Source organism: Meriones unguiculatus, assembly GCF_030254825.1.
Source record: "Meriones unguiculatus strain TT.TT164.6M chromosome X unlocalized genomic scaffold, Bangor_MerUng_6.1 ChrX_unordered_Scaffold_30, whole genome shotgun sequence".
NCBI lineage: Eukaryota > Metazoa > Chordata > Mammalia > Rodentia > Muridae > Meriones > Meriones unguiculatus.
In genome coordinates, this window is record NW_026843706.1 from 8530234 (window position 1) to 8545137 (window position 14904).

Genomic DNA, 14904 nt, shown 5'->3' on the forward strand with positions numbered 1-14904 from the left:
ATTTCTCCACACCCTCACCAGCAGGAGCTGTCACTTGTGTTATTGATCTTGGCCATACTGACATTTGTAAGGCAAATCTCAAAGTATTTTTTGTTATTATTATTATTTATTAAAATTTATTCACAATGTATCCTGGTTGTAGCCCCCTCTCTCATCTCCTCCTGGTCCCATAATCCCTTCTTCTTTCTCCCTTATGTTCTTCCTCTAGCTCACTGATAGGAGAGGTCTTCCTCCCCTACTATCTGACCCTAGACTATCAGGTCTCATCAGGATTGTCAAAGTAATTTTGATTTGAATTTCTCCACTAGCTAAAAATACTGAACATTTCTTTAAGTATTTATCAGCCATTTGAGATTTCTCTATGGAGAAGTCTCAGGATAGACCTATACCTTATTCATTAATTGGATTATTTTTTGATATATAGTCTCTTGACTTTTTGTATACATTTTGCATAATAGTCCTCTATTGAACATGAAGTTACTAAAAATCTTTTCCATTTTATAGGCTTCCACTCTGTCTGATTGACAGTGTCAATTGCTTTACGGAAGATTTTCAGTTTCATGGGGTCCCATTTATTAATTGTTGATCTTAGTTAGTGCCTATACCATTGGTGTTCTCTTCAGGAAGTTGTCTCCTGTACCAATGTGTTCAATTCTGTTCCCCACTTCCTCTTCTATCAGGTTCAGTGTATCTGGTTTTATGTTGAGGTCTTTGATCCACTTGGGCAAAAGTTTTCTGTATGGTGGTATATATGAATCTTTAGATTCTTCTATATGCACATATCAAGTTAGGCCAGCATGATTTGTTGAAAGATCCTTTCTTTTTTCCAGTTTGTATTTCTAGCTTCTTTATGAAAAATTAGGTGTCTACAGATATGTGAATTCCTGCTCCATCTGTCCTATATATCTCACCTTTTATCTGTTTTAATAGTCTCTGAACCATTCTATCATCTATATTCTTTAACTTCTTTAACATTTCTTTCATTTATATGATAGTCAGTATGATTCCTAGTGATTCAGAGTATAATATGCTCCTTCCTTCTGCTTATGATGTTCTCTTAACCATTTTGTAATGATACTAAAAGTCCCTAGAGTTAAAATTATAAGTATGTCAATTTCCACCACTTTTCAGTATCAACTTTATATGATCTGCTTTTTCATACACCACCCCCACCAAGTATATTTATCTCTGTTTGTGCATAGTTTAGGACCATCTACTGTAGCATGGATAACCTTTCATGTCTAACATCCCTAAAGAAAACTGACTTTCTCTCTCCTAACACTCATCAGTTGCCATTAGCTTTTCAACCAAGAATTGGACTTCATTTCCTTTTCCTGTTATGATTTTGGCTGTCTTGTTCTAGCATATTCTTGTCCATATTATCCCTCCTGCTGTGAGTTTATATGTGAAACTGCTTTGCTGTAACTGGAAAACATATTTTCATTATAGTCATCAAGGACTTCTCTCTCTTTTACAAACTTTATAAACTTTATGCCCTTTCATGTGTGATGATCCCTGAGCCTTGGGAATGCATTTATTTAGGGCTGAACATTCCATGGTCTCTTATTCTATGCAACTTAGTTATGGATATCCATGGTTAATCATTATCTAGTGAAAAAAGAAACCTCTCTAATGAGAGTTGAGAGATGCAGTAATCTATATGTATAGGAATCAGTTAAGTATTATGTCCATTTAATAGAAAAATAGTAGTAGTTCTCTTGTAGGGCTGTTAACCTACCTAGTCAAAAATTCTTCATCTCGATAATGGTGCCAAGTATGTGATTCATGTTGGAGAGTGGTACTGAAATCCAATCAGCAAGGAGTCAGTCACCCCTATTCCCATAGTATTTGTGGTTTTGTTGTATCAGGGGGCATAGCTTTTTTCATCATCATCATCATCATCATCATCATCATCATTATTATTATTATTACAAATTATCCACTTTTTATCCAGGCCATATCCCCTTCTCTCATCTCTTCCTTGTCCCACTCTCTCTCCTTTTATCTCTCCTTTATCCCTACCATATTTTACTGACAGTGGAAGTCCTCTTTCCCTACTATCTGACCCTAGCCTATCAGGTCTCATCAGGACTGTCTAGATCAGGGAGCATATCTTGTTAAGCCAATCACTGTTATAGCTTGCATGATTCACAGCAAAGTATGATTGATGATTACTTTTCTCCCCAGTGGCAAGCACACCAAATATGTATTCTAAAATTATGAAAACCAGTCAACAGAAATGTTGCTTCCCACTCAGTACCAACTTGCTATCCTTGTGTTCAGTGACTCAAACATGTGGTGGTTACAGCAACAGGGTTTCTATCATCAGTTGTATACTGTCATAGTACATAAACGTTTTAATAACATACTCTTGGGTATGTTCATATTTATTTTTTGTATTCCTTTTTATTTCTTAAAGATTTTTATTGTAACTAAAAGCTGCTACTCATTATCTACTCAGCAATATTACTGTATAACCATGGGTTCTTGGGATGCTCCAGGCTTTAGTTTGACCTCTGCAAATTAGCTCTGAATTAGAGACTATCACTAGATAAATAATAATATATAACATGAAGACAAATAGTCTAATACAATCTAGAATAACTAGAAAGAAAACAAAAAAAAGGAAAATTATTTTCAGTAGTTCAAGGCCTTATTATTATAACTGGTGACACCAGCCTGCCATTAAAATAGTTTCATTTCCTCAGATATTGTACATTTATATGCAAAGTGTGTAGTCAATAATTTTGTTAACATGATCCCGTCTTTAGAGCTAAGTGTTTGTACGTGATTTCATTCTGAACCTGTAATTCTTTAACAATCTGATTCTTTTATCAGGAAGATATTAAAATGTAAAACCTACCGTTTGTCTCAGCAAATTTCAACATTTTGTGCTTTGTACAATTGTTTATAATTATGTATATAGAGCTTGGAACTTTACTATTATAGGAAGGAAGAAGAAAGAAAATATTTTTAAAAGTTAAAAAAAATAGAATTAAAAAAAATACTCTATTCTTTGCTGATAGGGGATTTTAAAAAAAAGCACCATTTTTCTTTTGGCTGGAAGACTTAGAAACATCTTTTAGAAGACACAATTGAGTTAATTATATTTTCATACTTTATACTCATAAATCTGAAAGCATATACTTAATTCAAGTTTCAAAATCTTCTAAATTATCTGACAAAACACAAAGTTATCAAGTTTGTTAGATTGTTTACCAGGGAGAAGTTGTCATCATTAATGAGAACTTTTCTGGGTCTGATGTTTTGCTTGCAGAAAATCATATGAATAAGAAACTTCAAACGACCTTGGTATCAAATTTGAACTCGCTTTCATATTTTATTTTTTCAAAGTATTTAAAAAAACGATAAAGTGCCCTTCAAAACTGTAACTTAAAAAAGAGGCTATTACATGGCTTGGTGTTGTAGTAGTGTTTTAAACTGTTTTATTTGTGTTCATCTCTTTCTCCCTACTCCACCCCAATCCCTTCCTACATCCCAAAACCAGGTAAGAGAGAGAATGTGTTAGTGGGAGAGAAGGCACACTTCTCTGTCTTGCTGCTTCCTGCTGGTTTGGGTCATCAAGTTCCTTGGAGCCAGTTCAATCCTGATTTCAGAATATCTTCAACTTATTCTATCACTGCAACAACAGCAACAGTAGCCTAAGGTGGAAAGCCACAGCAGCCTTGTTCTTTCTTAGAGCTCCTAACTCTCTGGGCTCTGGCATTTTTTCTCTTCCCAGAGTCCTCAGATTTAAACTATCTGCAGCTGTCAAAGAGGTCCTCTCAGAGCCTGTATGAGACAAATAGTCTGTTCCTGTAGACCATCTGAATCAGTTCCACATCCAACATCTGGATGTTTATGTCCACAACACTGTGAGAACACTTGCCTTGGAAGTGTGATGTCCTGCTCTACTCCCACCTGCAAACATTAGTAAGAAAGTTGAGGAGGAGGAGGATGTAGGTGAAAATGAATATAATACTTTAAATTCAGAGTTTATCTAATTTTACTAATAGAAAAGAATAAATCGAAGGACTCAATTCAAAATCCATTCCAATTTCTATGTTAAATAATTCTATAACAAACCTATTGACATTTAATTTTGTGATGATAGCATTCGGATAAATTAATTTGCTTCAATATCCAATACTTATAGTTCAGCATTAACTCTCTAAGACATAATCACACAAAAGATGTAGTAGCATATGTTTCTAAGATATTTCCCTAACAGTTCCACTTAATAGTTAAAAGGTAGAACTAATCCTTAGGACTACCAACACTTACTCTATTGTATACGTGTACAATGAAATGTTAGACCACAAGTTGTATATAAATTAAATCAGACCCATAAAATATATCTGCTGTGTAATTACAAATAGTTAACGTATACAAAAAGGATATATAAATCTACTCTTTCAGATATGAGCATAATGTTTAGCTTTGGGAATTTGATGAGAAATGGGTGGGGAATACTTCTATTGCTATTTGCAGACTTGTTACCATTGGGAAAAGTTGACATATATTTGTGGTATATTTTCTGTATATATTATTTACCTCAACAAAATGTTTAAATTTAAAAGATACTGTATTTGAAATTACTAATAATTACAGCAAGTATTAGTTTTTCTCAAGTCATTGAGTGGACATTCCAGATGAAACTTTCTCATTTCCATTTCTCGATTACATGACTGTCTTTGTTTTCAAAAGCACAGTAGGTGATTACTAAAATGAAGACATTTCCTATGAACATTAGATACATTCAGTTGTACAGCAAGGTACCATAAGCCTTGATAGTTTAAAATGACAGAAATTAATTCAATCACCATTTTGGACTATATATATATATATATATATATATATATATATATATATACTGTCACTGACATAAAATAAAATGCCAGCATGACAGATTGTATTTGCCTGATCAACAAGATGATCTGGGCACTTCCTTTTCCATTTTCTGATAACCCCCTACATTTCTTGGGTTATGATCACATTACTCCAACATTCAAATCAGTAACTTCTAATGTATCTCTGCATTCTTCCATTGTCTCACTCTTAGAATTATATATTCAATTAGAGTCAGGGTCTATTGGAATAATATATAAAAACATCACCACCTCAAGTTCTCTTTACTATGTGAACTTTGAAATGACTCTACTTTTTTCACTCCAAACTATCTTATGTACTTTTTTACAGGTTTATAGGTCCAAGAGGCTAGAATGTAAATATCTTTGTGGGTGACATGTTTCTCTTTACCAACACTAATGATATTAATCAGGTCATAAAAGTAACAGTATTGTTCACCAATTTGTAATATTTGTCTAGCCTTAATCTCCAGACACAGAAAAATATTTTCTTTCTTTCTTTCTTTCTTTCTTTCTTTCTTTCTTTCTTTCTTTCTTTCTTTTTTCATAGTTAATCTATCCTTAAGTCTCATACTACTCCCAGTGTTGTACTTATTTCTTTGTTCTGATTTGTTTTGGTTTTGATTCAAGTTCTTTTATGTTTTCAGTGTTTATAATTTTTCTTAAAATACAGCATTTTATGGATCTCTATATAAAAACCGGTATTAACATTTCTCCACCATCTTTACTTTTCCTTTAATTCTTAGAGTGAACTCATGAAATATACTGTGAAAATCTTAGAAATTTGTAAAGCTGTTTGAAAGAAACTTTCTTGTAACCTTATTTTGGTAGACACAAGAAAATAATATTAATGCTAAGATAATAGTTTCCTCTAAGATCATTCAAAAACATTGAGAAAGAAGTCTATCTTCACTATTATTTTCTTTAAACTACTTTTAGGAGACTTTGTATGGAAGATAGTGTTTCCACTTAGTATTTTGTTACTATGACTATATTAGAGAAGTCCCATAAGCAACTGCTCCATATTTCTATTTAGCAGTACTAACATGCAGAATGGCTTAAGGTTGCAAAACATGTTTCCTGATGACTCTCACCTGTAAGTTTCAGCATCAATGGATATTACTTAACTCCTTTCTGTGAAAGGCATTTTGTTATTCTCTTAGAAAAATTATGCACCATCCATCAGAACAGTTAATTTAGTCAGGTGTCCACCAGTATGTTCAGATAGAGTCTATGCAGGCCCATTCTTTGACATCTTGTAGTATCAGAGCAAACTATAACTCCTATTAATATTTAGATTACTTAAGATACTGATTTCCTTCTTCTCACTGTCCCTTCATGTCAAAGATGTAGCATAGGGACTGACATTTCTTATTAATTTACTCATAAATTTCTGTTCCCATTTTCCTTTTTCCATAAACTTTTTTTGGATAATCTGAGTAGTCAAGAATTTCAAAATTCAGTTTGCCAGAGATAATTACCGATACAGAGAACGTAACTGACTACTAGCTCCAAATGCTGTGCTATGGATACACCATAACTTTGGTTTTTAGGAACAACACATGTTTTACTATAGACCCATTTTGTCCTCCAATAACAATGTGACTATCACTACAATAAAATGCTTTTTTATTTTACTTCCTCATCTCCATCTTTCCTCCAAAAGAACAAGCATTCATTGCAGTCCGACAGGTTTTTCCAAGATCCACCCTTCTTCCTTCTTAAGTGTCATATATTCATCTATGTACCATCTTTTACCCTCAACCCCTTCTGTTTGTCTAATCTTTTTTTTTTTTGTATATTTTTTCTTTAAGTGGAAGGATTGGAGATGATTTATCCTAAACAGTTTGTCATTTCTCCCCTTTTATTCATGTTTTTTTCTTGTTTATTATATAATCTTTAATCTGAAGATTATAGTGTCCTATAGTTTCTTAAAGAACTTCTTCATGAAGTTCTGTTCATTTACCATTTCAGCCTGGTATTTAATGCCCTTCAATTTGTACTCTGTCAACAAGTACAGAAAAGTATAAATTCTCCTACATCTGTTAGTCAGAAGTTGTTTACACCATTTGTCAAATCGAGGCAGATCTTTTCTGGCTTCCTGCAATGCCCTGTCTCAAAACACTTTTTCAAACTACTGGCTCTTATTATGCAATTTTGTAGCAGTGCTGGCACTTAGCAACTCCTATTTGCTAGGAAGCAGGAAAACTTGACACCCAGCTATTTCAAATGAGTCTGGATGCTTTGTTTTGTTGTGCCTGTTTTTGATCTGGGCAATGGGATAATTTATAGTACCACTGCATTGCATTTTGTCATGTGTCCTTGTGAAAGGTGGAAGAGGATGGCGGTTACTCAATTCTTTTTGTTTTGTTTTGTTCTGTTTTTTAAAATTCATTTATGCGTTTATTACAACTTATTGACTTGTATCCTGATTGTAGCCCCCTTCCTGGTCTCCTCCCAGTCATACCCATCCTCCCTCTTCTCCCCCTATGCACTTTCCGTAATCCATTGATAAGTGAGGACATCCTCCCCTTCTATTTGAACCTAGCCTGTCAGGTCTATTAGGGCTGGCTGTATCATCTTGCTCTGTGGCCTAGCAAGGCTGCAGCCACCCCCCCAGGGGGGAGGTGATCAAAGAGCCAGCCACTGAGTTCACCTCAGAGATAGCCGCTACCTCACCTAACTAGGGAACCTACTTGGAAATTGAGCAGCCTATGAGCTTACTCTGAACAGGGGTTGTAGGCCCTCTCCATACATGGTCCTTGGTTGGAGTATTGGTTCTGCAGAAACCCCTGAGCCCAGGTTTGGGGGGGGGCTCTTGGTCTCCTTGTGGAGTTCCTGTCTCCTACATGACTTTCTATCTCTCTCTTCTTTCATAAGGTTTCCTGCACTCTGCCCATATTTTGGCTATGAATCTCAGTATCTCCTTTCATACCCTGCTGGGTAGAGTCTTTCAGATATCCCTTGTGGAAGGCTCCTGCCCTGTTGCTTATCTTCTCCTACTTCCCTTCTGAGTGAGGTATCATACTCTTCCCTGGGGTCCTTCTTGTGTAGCTTCTTTAGGGCTATAGATTTTAGTATGTTTATCCTATATTATATAACTAATATCCACTTATAAGTGAGTATATACCATATGCATTTTTCTGCTTTGGGGTTACATCACTCAGGATGATTTTTTTCTAGTTCCCACCATTTGCCTACAAATTTCATGATTTCCTTGTCATAATTACTGAGTAGTATTCTATTGTGTAAATGTACCACAATTTCTGTATCCATTCTTCAATTGATGGACATCTGGGTTGTTTCCAGATTCTGGCTATTATGAATAAGGTTGCTATGAACATGGTTGAACAAATCAATCTGGCGCTTTCTCAGAAAGTTACTCAGTTCTTACTGCATGTTTGCTTTTCACACACACAAAGTTACTGGTGGGAAGTTTCTCACATTTATTATGTTGATATATTAACTATAATTTGTACCATCTATATATCAGAACATGTTACTTTAACAGGTGATTTTGAGGTTATACATTATCTAAATCTTGGTGAAAAATCTTACCATATCAAAGGAATGTTGCCATACTGCTAGCTCTATCTAGTCAGAGTTAACAACCTACTTTTATTAAAAGCATCATAGAATGCGGATTATTTTTTTAAATGCCAACTTTAAGTCTGTGCAATTTCTGAACATGAAATGGTTTAGTATTTTCCATCAAAGGAGCAGCTGAAGGTCAGGCTGTGAGTTGCTTTAATTCTTCTAGCATTAAGTCTTGTAAAACTGCCACTTTATTGTTATAAGTAGAGGTTCTTAAAAGGCCCATTAACTCTGGTGACCACAAAGTGGTTTATCAATTATAAATTTCTTTCATGTAAATGGAACTCATAGATGACACTATCATCACATTGCTTTGTACCTGTGATAAAAATTGTCAACCCCACTCTTTGATATCTTCACTTGACTTCTCATAGAAAAATGTAAGGAGAGGTGAGCAATTTATATCTCATGCATTGAAGACATATTACTTCAATGAAAATTCTATTACAGCTTAAGAAGATTATGTTCTTTCATTTCACACACTGAGGTGGCTAGGAATATAGTCATCTAACAACGTCTTACAATGGCAATGATAGGCATTTGGGAACTTTGTTACACTTATTTGCTACACATGACCTTTCAAAGGCAACAGCTATTTTTAAACATAATAAGGACACATAAGGATTTTAATGTAGCACTAAGTAAAATTATTTAATTGAAGCTAAATTTAAGAACAATGAGTTGTGACAAACAAAACACAGAGATTTCCAAATAAAGAAGGTTTTGGAAATTTATACGAATGAAACTTACAGCAATTTGATCTATCCTGTTCACAATATCTTAAAATTGTATTTACAGGAATAACCCAGTTCTTGCATTTTTAAAATTTTTTCTAAATGTTTTATAAATTTGTAATACATTGCAATGCCATGTAATTGCATTGAAAGGATGCAATAAATAACTGTATTTTACCGTAGGCAATTTAGGATTTCAGAGCAGTTTTGTTTTGCTCCCACATAATCACCATGATTTGCTTTTCTTTCATCATTCAAAATCAAAACTACTTAATATGACTAAGTTGCCTTTTGGCATTTTAAACCACTCTATATTTAGCTGGTTTATCTATCATGTTAATTTGAGCACATGGACAAAATTCATCAACATAAATATTAAACCACTGTAATATTTACACAGAAATATATCTGTATGACTTCTGAAGATATGGAAGTAATGAAGTCATCCACTAATGATAGTCTTATTGTCATTGAGATCCACAGAATGTAAAACTTAAGGCCTGTCTTAGCTTCTTTCTTTCCCTGTTGTGATAAAATAGCCTGATAAAAACAAAACCCAGAGGAGAAAATGTTTATTTTTAACTCTAATTTGAATGCACACTCCACCATGGAGTCAAGACTGCTGATCATATCATATCTACAATCAGAAAACAAAAAGGAATGGGCACATACATGTCAGAAATGCTAGTGCTCCTCCCCTGGGAAGGGGCGTCAAAGAGCCTGCCCTTGAGATCCTGTTAGAAATAGTCCTTGTTCCCCTTACTTTGGAAAACTACTTGGTTACTGAGCTACCACGGGCCACATCCGAGCAGAAGTTCTAGGTTATATCCATAGATGGTCCTTGGTTGAGTGTCAGTCTCAGAAAAGACCCTGTGCCCAGATATATTAGGTCCTTGTGGAACTCCTATCCTTTCCATATCATACTAACTCCCCTTCTTTCATATGATTTCCTGCACTCTGCCGAGGGTTTGGCTATGAGTCTTAGTGTCTCCTTTGAAACACTGCTAGGTGGAGTCTTTCAGATGCCTTTTGTGATAGACTCCTGTCATACGTTCAATGCACATCCCATTTGTCTTTCTAAATGAAGATTGATCATCTTCACCTGTGTCCACTTTCTTGATTATCTTCTTTAGGAGTGTAGATTTCATTATGTTTATCATATCTTATAGGTCTATATAAGCGAGTATATCCCATGTTTTTCTTTCTCCTTCTGGGATACTTCACTCAGAATGATCTTTTCTAGATCCCACCACTTGCCTGCAAATTTCATGATTTCCTCCTTTTTGATTGCTGAGTAGTATTCCATTGTGTAAAAATACCACAATTTCTGTATCCATTCCTTCGATGATGGACATCTGGGTTGTTTCCAAGTTCTGGCTATTACAAATAAAGCTGCTACAAACATGGTTGAACAAATGTCCTTGAGCAAATTTTGGGTATATACCTAGGAGTGGTATAGCTGGGTCTTGAGGTAGCACTACTCCTAGTTGTCTGAGAAAGTGCCAGATTGACTTCCAAAGTGGTTGTACCAGTTTACATTCCCACCAGCAATGGAGGAGGGTTCCCCTTTCTCCACAACCTCTCCAGCATGTGTTATCACTTGAGTTTTTCATCTTGGCCATTCTGATGGGTGTAAGGTGAAATCTCAGGGTCGTTTTGATTTGCATTTCCCTAATGGCTAATGAGGTTGAGCATTTCTTTAAGTGTTTCTCTGCCATTCGATGTTCCTCTATCGAGAATTCTCTGTTTAGCTCTGTTCCCCATTTTTTAAGTGGATTGCTTGGTTTGTTGCTTTTCTGCTTCTTTAGTTCTTTGTATATACTGGATATTAGCCCTCTGTCAGATAAAGGGTTGGTGAAGATTCTTTCCCAATCTGTAGGCTGTCGTTTTGTTTTGATGACAGTGTCTTTTGCTTTACAGAAGCTTTCCAGTTTTATGAGGTCCCATTTATTGATTGTTGCTCTTGGAGCCTGTGCTGTTGGTGTTCTGTTCAGGAAGTTGTCTCCTGTGCCAATGAGTGCTAGGCTTTTACCCACTGTTTTCCCAACTGATTTAGAATATCTGGTTTTATATTGAGGTCCTTGATCCACTTTGAATTTAGTTTTGTGCAGGGTGATAAATATGGATCTATTTTCATTTTTCTGCATGTAGACATCCAGTTGGTCCAGCAACATTTGTTGAAGATGCTGTCTTTTTTCCATTGAATGGATTTGGCTTCTTTGTCAAATATCGAGTATTCATAGGTGTGTGGGTTTATTTCTGGGTCTTCTATTCGGTTCCATTGATCCTCCTTTCTGTTGTTATGCTAATACCATGCAGTTTTTATTACTATTGCTCTGTAGTACAGCTTGAGATCAAGGATGGAGATATCTCTAGATGATCTGTTGTTCTACAGAATTGTTTTGGAGATTCTGGATTTTTTGTTTCTCCATATGAAGCTGAGAATCTTTTTTTCAAGGTCTGTAAATAATTGAGTTAGTATTTTGATGGGAATTGCATTGAATCTTTAGATTGCTTTTGGCAGTATGGCCATTTTCACAATGTTAATCCTACCAATCCATGAGCACGGGAGATTTTTCCATCTTCTGATATCTTCTTTGATTTCTTTCTTCAGAGACTTTAAGTTTTTCTCAAACAGGTCTTTCACTTGCTTGGTTAGAGTCACACCACGGTACTTTCTGTTATTAGTGGCTATTGTGAAGGGTGTTGTTTCCCTAATTTCTTTCTCAGCCTTTTTGTCTTTGGTATACAGGAGGGCTTCTGATTTTTTCTCTTTTACATCATGTGTTTCAACTCATTTGGCTGTTTTGAAGTTAGATGAGTTCTTGCAATCATCTTCAACCTCATCTGGATCAGAGAATTCTTCCTAACAGACAACATATTTGTCAGAGGAGGACATGGAGATGCGTTTGCCAGGGTCTTCTTCATCCTCATTACCACTCTCCTCTGGGATGTCATCCTCAGGCATTTCATGAATTTGTACCCCAGGAGCATGGGGCAGCATTCTCAAGTTCTCAAAAGTTTCTGCTCGATCTTTTCCAGGTACTCATTTGTGTTCTGGCTAGTCATATTGGAAGGGCTGATATGAAGCTTGAAATTTGGTCAAAAGTATTCAAAGTAGGTATTGTATAGTAGCTCATTAAGGATTTCTGTGTCCAGGGCCACAACTGTTTTGTAAGTCCAACATTAAGTGACACCTCATCCCAGCATTAGCATAGGCAAATTGAAACTCTTGAAGAAATCCACACACTTGGCATGCCCTTTGATGGTGAGATTGAAGCAGCCTAACCTTGTCCCAGACAGGGAATCTGAATCACACTGTAAAACCACTACGCTAGGTTGGAACATCTCCATTACTTTGGATATGACTGGCATGAAAATGGCTTCATAAGACTCATCATCAATCCCATCTCAGAGTGGGCAGTTAACAGCATAGTACTTGCCTTTGCCAGCCCAAAATATCCCGTAGGTCCCCAGTTCCTCGGAAGTACTCTTCTTATTTATGAAAGGACACTCTCATGACTGGTCTGGGGCTTTCACCATGGTGAATATCAGTGTCAATATACAGCACTCTGTTGTGATTCCTTAGCAGTCCCAGGATGGCTAAGATGGTATCATTGATGTAACAGAAGCCAGATGCTTCAGAATTTTTTGCCTGATGCAGACCCCAGCCCAGTTCAAAGCTGTCTGCTGCTTATTAAGTTTCAAAGCACTTGCCACAGAGCCACCAGTAGATAACTAACAGAACTCAAATAAGCCATCAAATACTGGTAAGTCTTCAACAGCGTTGAATCTTTGCATTTGCTTACTCTTCCCAGACATGCTATCTGTTTGAATGGAACAAGATTTTAATGTAGTCATCACTGTGGTACTTGATCATCTTTTCGGCATTGTCTTTCTGAGGACAATAAACTTAATTTTTTTGGTAGAGACCATAGTTGAGCAGCAAATTGTAAGTCTTACAGATTCGGTGAGACTTCATTGGGTGTCCTTGTCCGTGACAATAGTTTCCAACAATACCATGAGTCTGCACCATCCTATTAACCCCCCCCCCGGCCTTCTTGTCAATCTGTCTGCCCACACACCCACAATTCCTCTGCTTTTTCTTCTCTTATACAGAGTAGAATTGCCTGCTAAGAATATCTCCCCCACCACAGTTAGGATCAGTGTCCTCATACCCATTATCTTATCAAGTTACTTACAAAGTAACAATTAAGCATGCATAATTTTGCATAAAAGCTTGCCTTAAGATGTTCATTGATTGCTTTGGTGTGTGTGTGTGTGTGTGTGTGTGTGTGTGTGTGTGTTAATCCCTCCATTTTCCCCCTCTGCTCATAAAAATAAACTAACAGAAAACCATTCCCATAGATTTTAGGGGAAAACATGATGGAATTATATGTGAATATTATTTTTATATAATTCATCTATTATGCCAAGAACTCCTAACTGTTACACCCATAAGCTTCTGAATGTGAGAACAGATATGCATGTAGGTCAGCCATAGACAAAGTTGGACATGCAAGAATTGTTAAAAAATGAATAACTGATGTCCCTCAATGCAGGAATGGATACAGAAATTGTGGTATATTTACACAATAGAATTCTACTCAGCAATAAAAAACAATTAAATCATGACATTTGCAAGCAAATGGTGGAATCTAGAAAAGATCATCCTGAGTGAGATATCTCTGGAGCAGAGAGACACATATGGCATGTACTCACTTATAAGAGGATAATAGACCTATAAAATAGGATAAGCATACTAAAATCTGTATACTTAATGAAGCTAAACAAAAAGGAGGAGCTGGGTAAAATGATCAGTCCTCATTTAGGAAGAAAAATGGGATGGCCATTGGAAGTAGGAGAAAACAAGTAACAGGACAGGAGCCTACCCACAGAGGGCCTCTGAGACTCTACCTAGCAGTGTGTGAAAGCAGATGCTGAGACTCGTAACCAAACTTTGGACAGAGTGCAGGTAATCATATGAAAGAAGGGGGAATTAGTAAGATCTGGAGAGGACAGGAGCTCCACAAAGACCAAATATATCTGAGCACAGGGGTCTTTTCTGAGACTGATTCTTCAACCAAGGACCATGCATAGATTTAACCTAGAACCTCTGTTCGGATGGAGCCCATGGCAGCTCAGTATCCAAATGGGTACCCTAGTAAGGGGAACAGGGATTGTCTCTGTAATGAATTCATTGCCTGGATTTTTGACCTCCCTACCCCTAAGAGAGGAGCAGCCTTGCTAGACCACAGAGGAGGACATTGTAGCCAGTCCCGAAGCGACCTGATAAGCTAAGTTCAGATGGAAGGGGAGGAGGACCTCCCCTATCAGTAGACATGGAGAGGGGGATGGGAGGAGAAGAGGGAGGGAGGGTGGGATTAGGAGGGAATGGTGGAGGGGCAGAAGCTGTGATACAAGGTAAATAAACTGTAATTAATATAAAAAATAAAATTTAATAAAAATGAATAACTCCAACCAAAGCCAAAAGAATCTTCTATATCTATATCTTTATAGAAATCTATATCTTTATAGATTTCACAGAATTTTGTGAAAGAGGTAAGCTTGACAGGAATCCCAGAGTTAATAAAATGTAACTGATAAAAAAATAATAATAATAAAATAAAAAAAGAAAACAAATATATGAATACAAACTATCTGTAACACTTAGAGATTCTGTATAAACAATAAATGAAGGCAAAACC

General features: G+C 36.2%; 1 protein-coding gene and 1 pseudogene across 4 annotated transcripts in view; one reads left to right on the forward strand and one right to left on the reverse strand.

Annotated features, from left to right (window-relative positions):
* Il1rapl1 (interleukin 1 receptor accessory protein like 1) overlaps positions 1 to 14904 on the forward strand; it is a 1800273-nt gene that overhangs the window by 320029 nt on the left and 1465340 nt on the right. The gene's annotated exons all lie outside the window — the stretch shown is intronic.
* Positions 3772 to 13232, reverse strand: LOC110544495 (histone deacetylase 1-like; annotated as a pseudogene).